This window comes from Rhinoraja longicauda, unplaced genomic scaffold, assembly GCF_053455715.1.
Source record: "Rhinoraja longicauda isolate Sanriku21f unplaced genomic scaffold, sRhiLon1.1 Scf000762, whole genome shotgun sequence".
Taxonomy (NCBI): Eukaryota; Metazoa; Chordata; class Chondrichthyes; order Rajiformes; family Arhynchobatidae; genus Rhinoraja; species Rhinoraja longicauda.
Genome location: NW_027601978.1, coordinates 49,249 through 57,493, shown reverse-complemented (window position 1 = coordinate 57,493; position 8,245 = coordinate 49,249).

Here is an 8,245-nt window from a genome sequence, read left to right as displayed (position 1 = left end):
ATGGATGGTCGAAAGAGTAAATTGAGAGATAAAAGGTACTTCAGCAAAGTATGCCAGCAAAATAGATTGTTGTGGCCATTGTGATCTATGTCCTGAGAAATCAGAAAAATAGAAACACGGGCCTAACACCTCACGAGATTTTGATGGGGCGACCTATGACAACAGAAACACGAAGGAAACACGACCACCCATGACTCCTGAGAAGGTAGCACTAATTTCGATAAGATATGCTCAAGCCATGTGTGAAACGATTGGTAAAATCTATGAGAAAAGCAGCCGTTTAAATCCGGAGATCAGATTTATGTGCGAGCACTAAACCAAGATTCTTTCTCTCCTAGATGGAAAGGACAATATGTGGTGCTGCTAACAACACGAACAGCAGTAAAAATAAAAGAAAAACCTGATTGGATACATGCCACCAGATGTAAACTGCATCACCCAGACAGAACCCTCCAGGAGAAGGAAACGCAAGAACCGTAAAATTTTGTGGTGATAAAAAGTGTCGAAATGTAGACATATTCTTTATTAACTGTCTTTAGAGTATTAAATACTTATGAATATAGTAACATTATATGGGGTCATAGAGGACATGAGAGTGAAGAGAGGCATCTAGTTATGAGAAACAGGATGAAGGTAGAAGTTGGAGATTGAAATTCAACTAACAACTTTCACACAGAACACAGTGAACTCGCAGCTGAAAGAAAAACCAGGCTTCCTTATCTGATTAGAATGTTGGGTTTGTGCTCATATCCCTTCGCCTGCAGAAGAAGGAATCCCTTTGCAAGCTCAAGGACGGGTTCCAACCAAAATTATATTCAGACACGTATGCCTCCATTTTTGCAACTGATTAATGAGAGAAAATATTAAAATCCTTTCTTATAATAATATAAGTGTTGATCATAAAGATTAACAAGGAAGGAACTGTGGAAGAAAATATTAATATCCTTTCTTACTTAATTTTGATTGGAATTGAACAAGGAAACGAAAGGGTGCTTGGATGTGACAATTGGCAACTCTCGTTGACCAGGTGCAGAAGAGGTTCGTGGGTTTCGGCAAAGTAAAATTAGACGTGTCGAAGAATATGTTGAATGGTGGATGGTAAATGTAAATATGAAATAGTAGACGGAGATAAGAAAGCTTGTTTCTCTCAGCAGTGTGTTACAGTAGATTACCCGCGCCCCCCACCGCTAGTAGTATAAAAATGTTACTGTGAATAGGGGGCTTATGATTGGCTCGGAGAGGGAAGGGTGGCGCGGTCCGCCTAAAGAATAATGCCAAGATGCCCTTTTATTGTGTTTGACTTGTATTAACCATCTGTTGTTGAATAAGATTAACATAAACATAAAGTATGTTATGACGAATTAAATAATTGGTACCCATGTAGTAGATAGTATATTTTCGTAAAGTTGTATCTAACAAAAAAACAAAAGTTGCTTACCGTTCAGTAATACTGTCGGCTAATTCTGCTGTGAAGTCAGAGAACTGGTGACCAGTTCACTACCGCCATCTCTCCATGATATTATGCAATAAAGTCTCTTGAAGCAAACCTGCGAAGTTTGTTGCTTTTCATTTTCCTTTAATTTCCCTTTAAATTAAGTTCTTCCACACCACTGGTTCTTTCTTCATGACCCTTTGTTCAGCGTTCACGCCCACCGCCGTGGTTGAGGCCAAGCAGGGGCCGGGCTCCGCGGTTTCCCTCAACCGGTTCTGCAGCAGGCGAGCCAGGCGTGCTGTCGGGGGTGAGGGATCATCTTAGTACCGATGTCAGCTCTTTTCCAGCTTCCACCACGCACTAAAATCAGTCTGAAGAAGGGTCCCAACCAGAAACGTCACCTCCCAATGTTCCCAGATTTGCTGACTCACTTACTCCAGCAATTAGTGCCTATTTTTTCCAAGACATAGTAAATCTATTTTGTTTGATATGTTCTTCATAACGGTAGTTTGACAATGCATAAGCAATAAAAAAAATATATTTTCTGTAAATCAAAACCCCAACTATTGAGAATTTGTACATATGTTATTTCCTCTAGTGTGTCAAAACATCCAATTCATCTTAAAGCAAACTTTTCTACAGTTTGCTGAACTGGAAACTGATTCATTTAAAAATGCAGGATTTGACTGGCAGTGAAAGCTTTAGAGCATTTAAAAAAATCACAGCCCAAACGAACTTGCACGATAGTACGGCTTCAGCATGTATATAGAAACAAGCACAGGTTTTCAGTGCATGCTGTTGCCAGTGTGGGTCGGCTTTACTTCACAAAAGTACACTGCTTTGTAAGGGGGGCTGGGAACACAAACCTGATCAAGGGTATTGAGCCTACTTTTTTACTTCCACCATAATGACGTTTCTGATCAGATTATTTGTTCAACCTTAGGAGATAGGTTAGGTAGAACTGAACAGTCTAGTTCTGAGCCTTCTTTTCATAAGTTCAGCTGGCATATACCCTGTGGTAGATTGTGCGTGCTACGATATTTCAGTAAGAAACTAGCTAGCCGCTGTGACATACTGAATTTTGAATCCACTTCAAGAACATGTTTCTTGAGAGCTCCTTTGACTTTCCTGACTGACGTTGTGGCTGCACCTTTAGAGGCCGGATGATAAGTTGATACCATTTAGCTCCATGAAAGTTTGGAAAAGTGCAGCATGAAATTGGGGGCCCTTGTTAGAGACAAGCTCTTCAGGTAATCCGTGACATGCAAAGATAGACCACAATGCGTCTATTGATCTTTCTGTTGTTGCGTTTGTACCCATATGTACCACCTCAATCCACTTTGAGTGGCAATCTACCAAAACAAGAAAATTATTATTCCCGTGTTCACAGAAATCCACATGAACCCTCTGAAAGAGTCTAGTAGGCCAAGATCATATTTACAAATGGATTTGGGCAGGCCTACTTCTACACAACTGATGGGTACTACATTTGCTTGCCATTGCTTCTATGTCATTGTCCAATCCTGGCCAATACATGCAACCTCTGACTGAGGACTTCATTCCCACAATACGTGTGTGTTCACTATGGAGTTCTATAAGTAATCTTTGTCTTAAAGAATTAGGTACTAATACTCTGTGACCTGATTTAATACACCCTTGCTCACATGACAGTTCATGTCGTCTATTGTGATAAGGTTTTAGTTTATTAGTACATGGTTTTATTTCTGACCATCCACAGAAAGTTCAAGGTTCAAGGTTTCAGGGTCAGTTTATTGTCATATGTACCAGTTAAGGTACAGTGAAATTCGAATTACCATACAGCCATACTAAACAAAATGCAACAAGACACACATCTAAATAAAAGTTAACATAAACATAAGTTAACATAAAATTTGTTCATAGACTTGTTTCAGCACTGTCCTTTTGAGTTTCAGCAGCAATTTCAGCTGCTGTGACTGAAAAGTAATTGCCCACTGTTTCTGTGATGTAGGTAGCACCTTCAGTGCCCACATCTGATTCCTCATGAGGCAAACACGACAATGCATAAGCGATAGCATTTTCTTTGGAGCTGTAGTTATACTGTGACAGGAGAACTGCCCATCACTGCATCCTCGAGGCTGCCATTGCAGGTATTGCTGACTGAGGACCAAGAATAAGTGTGCATGCTGCAAATGCTCTTGGCTTTTCTTGTCCATGTTCCATTTCATGTGAAATTACAGCTCCTACCCCACAACTAGGTGCATCACAAGCTAACTTTAACTCATGATTTGTATCGTGGTAAACAGGTAATGCATCACTGGTCAAGTTCTTCTTAAATGCATCATAAGCATTTTGTTGCTCTTTGGACCATTGCCATTTTTATCCTTGTTCAACAACTTGTGAAGCGGAGCTAGCTTTGTTGCTCACTCCGGTAAGAAGCATGAGTAATACTGTACTATACCCAGGAAGGAGCGGAGTTGAGATACATTCTGTGGTGTTGGTGCATTTGATGCAGCTTCAATCTTTTCCTTCACTGGTTGTAGTCCATGTTGATCCGCTTTCAAACCAAAATACACTACTTTGGTCTGTAAGAATGCACATTTGCTTCTTTTCAACTTTATATTCTGATCACCAAGCTGTTTCAACACTTCACTGAGTATCTCCAGATTCTCCTCCTCAGTAACAGTTGCAATCAGCAAGTCATCTTGATTGCTCAAACAATGTCATGTCCCTTGCGGAATTTTGTCCATTGTAGCTTGGAAGATTTTTGGTGCTGACTTCACACCAAAGGGTGGTTTTGTGTGGGAATACAGCCCCACGTGTGTGTTTATCTTGAGGTACAGCTGGCTCTTACGATCAACATTTAGCTGAGCATATGCATGTGACAGATCTAGCTTAGAGAATACCTTGGAACCAGCAAGTTCAGCGTATAAATCTTGTGAGGTTGGTATTGGATGCTGTTCATCATCTACTGCCTGGTTGATGGCCACATTGTAGTCTCCACACAATCTCACTATGTTGTCCCCTTTCGGAACCACTACTGTTGGAGTAGCCCAATCACTGCGATCTGTTTTAACCAGTACACCGTTTTGTTCCAACTGTTTAATTTCAGCTTCCACTTTACTTTTCAGCGAATATGGTACCGGTCGTCGTCTACAGTAGACAGTTTCCACATCGGGTCGAATCCTGATGTGTGCTTGCTCACCCTTTATTCCAATTGTAGCTGTCATTGAAGAGAGCATGATGTTCCTGCAACATCTGATCCAGTTGTGTTTGTGCTTCGACTTGGAATACAGATTTCCAGTCCAGTTTCAGTAAGCAGTGCCAATTTTTTTCTATCAACGTTGGCCTATTGACATAACTTGCGACAACTATTGGCTACTTCAAATTCTTGCCATTGTGTTGTACATCACAAACTATCTCTCCACATACCTCCAATACTTCTCCAGAGTACGTTTTCAGCTGAACGTTTGTTTCTGTGATAGGTATATTGCTAAACTTGGATTCATAGGTGTCTTTGCTTATAATTGTGCTATCAGCAGCGGTATCAATACACATAGTAATCTACTGATTGTTCACTTTGACCTTTGTCTGAAAGTCGTCCTTTCCAGACCACCGTTCGTAGTAGAGATGCCGTACAGCCCAAGTTCATTACTCGCTGAGTGTTCTTCGAGATTGTGAATCCCACGCATTTGGTTTTGTCGAGCCTTTTGTTTTGCTTTGTCCTGGGATGGTGCTCTACATGCTGATGCAATATGGCATTTCTTTTAACAGTTGAGCACTTAAGAGTCCTTGAACTGGCACTTATTGGGAAAAGGGGAGATGCAACGAGACCTGGGTGTCGTGGTACACCAGTTATTGAAAGTAGGCATGCAGGTGCAGCAGGCAGTGAAGAAAGCGAATGGTATGTTGGCATTCATAGCGAGGGGATTTGAGTATAGGAGCAGGAAGGTTCTGCTGCAGTTGTACAGGGCATTGGTGAGACCACACCTGGAGTATTGCGTACAGTTTTATTCTCCTAATCTGAGGAAAGACATTCTTGTCATAGAGGGAGTACAGAGAAGGTTCACCAGATTGATTCCTGGGATAGCAGGACTTTCATATGAAGAAAGACTGGATAGACTCGGCTTGTACTCGCTGGAATTTAGAAGATTGAGGGGGGATCTTATAGAAACGTACAAAATTCTTAAGGGATTGGACAGGCTAGATGCAGGAAGATTGTTCCCGATGTTGAGGAAGTCCAGAACAAGGGGTCACAGTTTAAGGATAAGGGGGAAGTCTTTTAGGACCGAGATGAGAAAGGTTTTTTTCACACAGAGAGTGGTGAATCTGTGGAATGCTCTGCCTCAGAGGGTAGTTGAGGCCAGTTCATTGGCTATATTTAAGAGGGAGTTAGATGTGGCCCTTGTGGCGAAAGGGATCAGGGGGTATGGAGAGAAGGCAGGTACAGGTTACTGAGTTGGATGATCAGCCATGATCATATTGAATGGCGGTGCAGAGTCGAAGGGCCGAATGGCCTACTCCTGCACCTATTTTCTATGTTTCTGTTTCGATTTGCTGTGTGTTGACCAGAGGTTTGATAGCACACATCTGCAGAGGTTTGCTGTGAAGGCATTTTCCCTGTCTTGTCATGCTTGTGTTTTGGAACTTCCTTTTGACTGTTGACTATGCCAGCATGTCGTGGAAACTCATGTGCAATTTGACATGCCATCTCCATGGCCAAAGCAGTTTTGCATGCCAAATCAAAGGTTAGGGCTGGTGTGTTCAGTAATTCTGATTGGATTCGCTCATCCAGCAACCCAAATACAAATCTATCATGCAAAGCTCGATCCAGAAATGTCACAAAATTGCAGTGTAGAGACAATTTCTTCAATGAGATAATGTGCTCACCCACAGTCTCAACAGACTTCTGGTTTCTTGTGTGAAATGTATAACTTTCCGCAATCCCTATGGGCTTAGGGTTGAAGTGAGCATCAAGTTTTGAGCATCAAGTGAGCATCAAGACCCAGAAAAAAAAGGTCGGGTCTCCGTTTGGAAGAGACAAATTTACAAATTTACAGTCCCCCCCCCCCACCCCACACAGTACACAACCACAAAAAACACTACACCACATCTAAACACTACAATTAAGACAAAAAACAGCAAAAAAACACGAAGACAAACGGACCGCAGTTAAGCCGCAGCTGCTAGGGCAGCGCCGCCATCTGTTGTTTTGAAAGACAATACCATGCATAGAAGGATCTGTGGCCTATCGTGCCCAGTTCGCAAACAACTGCTACTCAGCTTCGTATTTGCTGTTTAAAATGTTAAACAATACTGCATATTGCAAAACAGTCCTGCACTGTATTTAAAAGTTGAGTTCACAAACTCGAAGATCCTCGCCGCCATTGTAAGATATTACGGCTTCAGCATGTAGATAGAAACAAGCACAGGTTTTCAGTACACGCTGTTCCCAGTGCGGGTCGTCTTTATTTCACGAAAGTACACTGCGCACACTCACACATGTTCACGAGACTAATAAGATATAGAATATATCACATGACACAAATCATACCATGTGCAGGAAAGAACTGCAGATGCTTGTTTAAATCGAAAATAGAAAATGCTGGAGTAACTCAACGGGACAGGCCGCATCTCCGGAGAGAAGGAATAGGTGACGTTTCGGGTCGAGACCCTTCTTCAGACTTCCCCAGGAACGTGCGGCTGGTGAGCGGCTGCGGCTGAGATTCCAGGGAGATTCCAGGGAGACGGGCGGTCGAGCAAAACTCAGCTTCTATGTCCGGGCACCCACTGACACAGTAAGACCACCGTCCACTCACAGGCGAGGTTGTGGAATCCTGTAGCATCTACAAAGCTCCTGTGTTCATAGATCCGGACACAGGGTCGGACTTGCACCCAGCAGCCACCCACCCAACGGTCTTTAGTTCACCATTGTAAAGAGTAGGTGAACATGAGGACCCTGTGGACACTCAGGTGATGGGACTTTGGCACTGCATATCCATGACTGGGGACACTGGGATCCAGTGGACACACAGCTAGCGGATACACACTGGTGCACATGAGGACCATGTGGACACTCGGCTGGTGGAGCTGCCCCCCCCCCCCCCCCCCCCACCGCTCCTCACTCCCCCCGATCTCTCTAAGGGGCGGAGGCCGGGCTCCTCGCGAGATTCCCTCTACGTCACGTGTCAGGTAGCCATTGGATTTCCCCTCTACGTCACGCGTCAGGTAGCCCGCGGGATTCATAGAAACATAGAAAATAGGTGCAGGAGTAGGCTATTCGGCCCTTCGAGCCTGCACAGCCATTCAATATGATCATGGCTGATCATCCAACTCAGTATCCCGTACCTGCCTTCTCTCCATACCCCCTGATCGCTTTAGCCACAAGGGCCGCATCTAACTCCCCCTTAAATATAGCCAATGAACTGGCCTCAACTACCCTCTGTGGCAGAGAATTCCACAGATTCACCACTCTCTGTGTGAAAAAAAACTTTCTCATCTCGGTCCTAAAAGACTTCCCCCTTATCCTTAAACTGTGACCCCTTGTTCTGGACTTCCCCAACATGGGGAACAATCTTCCTGCATCTAGCCTGTCCAACCCCTTAAGAATTTTGTACGTTTCTATAAGATTCCCAAGACGTCTCGCCCTCAGGTGGTCCCGAGTCCAGCCCCACGTCACGCCGTCAGGTGGACCGCGACCCCTGTTTACGTCACGTCGTCAGTGAGACCGTGAGCCCCGCCCCACGTCAAGCCGTCAGGTGGACCGCGACCCCTGTTTACGTCACGTCGTCAGGGAGACCTTGAGTCCAGCCCTCCGGTCAAAAAGGCCCACTT